Genomic DNA, 2,827 nt, shown 5'->3' with positions numbered 1-2,827 from the left:
CCTTGGTTGAAGGACATATTTCCTTCAATCCATATTCTGATTTTGATACTTTTTGTGGACTTTTTTTAAAATTGGAAAACAAAGGAGGGTCAAGTATGGATGGTAAGGCCAAGTCTTGGTCTAAATCCGAACCTATCTTGAAACCAAACACATCACCTAGTACCGTAGGTTCAAGTAATTCTACGGCTGCCCAAAAATTAGTTAACTCAACCAAAGAAACAAGTTTGTGCAAGGTGCGTTGTTTTAAGTGTCAAAGGTTTGGGCATTATCAAAATGCGTGTCCAAATAAACGGGTAGTGACCTTGAGAGAAGCTGTTGAATGCCGTGAGGAGTTGTTTGAAGAGGAGAAGAGGTTGGGGGACGTATTTGTGTTTCATGAGAGTGGCGATGAAGAGGAGGGAAATTAGGCTTAATCACTACAGCCCATCCTAGGCCATACGCACTCAAATGGCTAGATGATGGTAGGTAAGGATGCTATCATGGTCGTTGTTGATAGATTTTCCAAGATGGCTCACATTGTTGCTTGTCACAAAACGGATGATGCTTGTAATGTGGCTGATTTGTATTATAAAGAGATTGTTCGTTTGCATGGAATTCCCAAGACTATTGTTTCGGGTCGTCATTCCAAGTTTTTGAGTTACTTTTGGTATACATTATGGAGAAAGATGGGAACCAAATTGTTGTTTAGCACTTCACATCACCCTCAAACTGATGGGAAAACGGAGGTTACAAATCGAACCTTGGGAACGTTGCTACGAGGGTTGGTAAGTATGAGCAAAAGGATTGGGATGTCAAGCTTGCTCACGCTGAATTTTCTTATAATCGTTCTCCTACTTATGCTACTGGTCATTCTCCATTTGAAGTGGTATATGGGATTAATCCATATTTTCTATTGGATCTGATTCCATTGCCGAAACATGAGTTGATTCACAAAGATGCCGATGCCAAGTTGAAATCTATGATGAAATTGCACCAACAAGTTCGTGACTGTATTGAAACTATCAATGCCTCTTATAAACAGAAATCAAATAACAATCGCAAGCCTCGGGTTTTTGTCGAAGGTGATTTGGTTTGGGTTCATTTGAGGAAAGAGCGTTTTCCAAGCAAACGCAAGAACAAGCTAATGCCTAGGGTTGAAGGTTCTTACAAGGTGGTTGCACGTGTGAATGATAATGCTTACAAGATCGAGCTTCCGGGAGATTATGGTGGTCATGCTACTTTCAATGTAGGTGACCTCTCACCCTATCTTGATGATGATGGCTTTGCTGAATTGAGGTCAATTCCTTTTAAAGGGGGAGGGGATGATACCGTCATGGATGAAGGTGATGGTCAAGGTGACGGTCTTATGCTAACAATTGGAACCAAAGCTGATTTAGGTTCGATGGCTCATTTTGTGTGCATGGTGACTTGGATTGAGTGAGTCGTTTGATGGTCCGTTTAATCAAGTGTGTTTGATGGTCCGTTTAATCATGTGCGTTTGATGGTCCGTTTAAGCTTATCTTTATTTGTTTTCGTTTAATTCAGTTTAATAAGGGGACAATTGTTTTAATCCCATTTAAATTCATTCTTGTACTTAGCTTTAAATATTGATGTTTGTAAGGAGGGTTTAAGCCTTTGTAACCTCCAAATTGGTGACTGAATTAGGCGGCTTTTAGAGCTTTGTAACCACCGGTTTTAAAGGCTCTTAAATGGCTTTTAAATGGCTGTTTGAAGCTCTTGTAACCACCGGTTTTTAGCTTATTGTTTAGGCTATTTATAGCCAGCTTGTTGAATGGAATGAAACAACCAATTTTGAAGAATAAACACTTGTTTTCAGTTTACTTTGAATTATTGATTATAATTCAACCTTTTCTTTGTTTTGGACGTGTTTCATACTCAAAGAGCCGATTGTGAGTCAATAGATCTTGCCTTTCAATCACGTTTGACGAGCTATAGGTCTAGCTTGTTAATCAACTATCCTTACTCATACAACGAGTTTTTAAACTTGTATCATTTGTGGTATCAGAGCTGCTGTTCGTGATTCTTACGAGCTAAAATGGATTTTGACGATCCTGACTTTCTACAACATCTCCAAGAAGCCTTAAAGAACGTTCGAGATGGGGGATTTTGAAGGCATCCTAGACGTGATCCACTACGGGTTGTGGATGAATTCAGAGTCACGGAACTTCCTGAATTTGTTGGTGGAACAGATCCGGAAGCTTATTTGGAATGGGAGCGCAAGATAGAGCGAATGTTGGATTTCAAGGACATTGATGATGAGAAGCGTTGTAAGTATGCCATATTGAAGCTAGGACGAGGAGCTTCATTGTGGTTCGAAGGACTGAAATCCAAGAGAATTCGTGATGGGAAGGAGAAAATCACCTCTTGTAAGTCTTTGAAAAGTAAGCTACGTAAAAGGTATGTGCCAACGACTCATAGAATAACGACTTATCGTAAAATTGCTGAATTGAGGTAAGGGAAAATGAGTGTGGTTGAATATATTGATGAGTTTGAAAAGTTGTCCTTAGTGGGGGAAATTGAGGAGATTGAGGAACAAAAACTGCCTAGATTTTTAAGGGGTTGATAAGTGCAATATTTACCGTATATTTATTCCCTTATTTTAGCTACATAGTCATCTTTTATTTATTATTTGGTTTTTTTAGTACTTTTAATATTGTTAAGTATATTTATCCTAGTATTAATAACAAAATGTTCTATTAATATGAATGATGAGCAGTATATTTTGGAGACCAGCATATGTCCAACGGAAGCTGAATATTTGAAGGAGTTGAGAGAAGCCACATCATCTAACCATACTACGTGAAGCCCAGCCCATTTTCATTGCAAA

This window comes from Spinacia oleracea, chromosome 3 (assembly GCF_020520425.1).
Source record: "Spinacia oleracea cultivar Varoflay chromosome 3, BTI_SOV_V1, whole genome shotgun sequence".
NCBI classification, from domain to species: domain Eukaryota; kingdom Viridiplantae; phylum Streptophyta; class Magnoliopsida; order Caryophyllales; family Amaranthaceae; genus Spinacia; species Spinacia oleracea.
Note: the sequence above shows the minus strand (reverse complement) of the source record.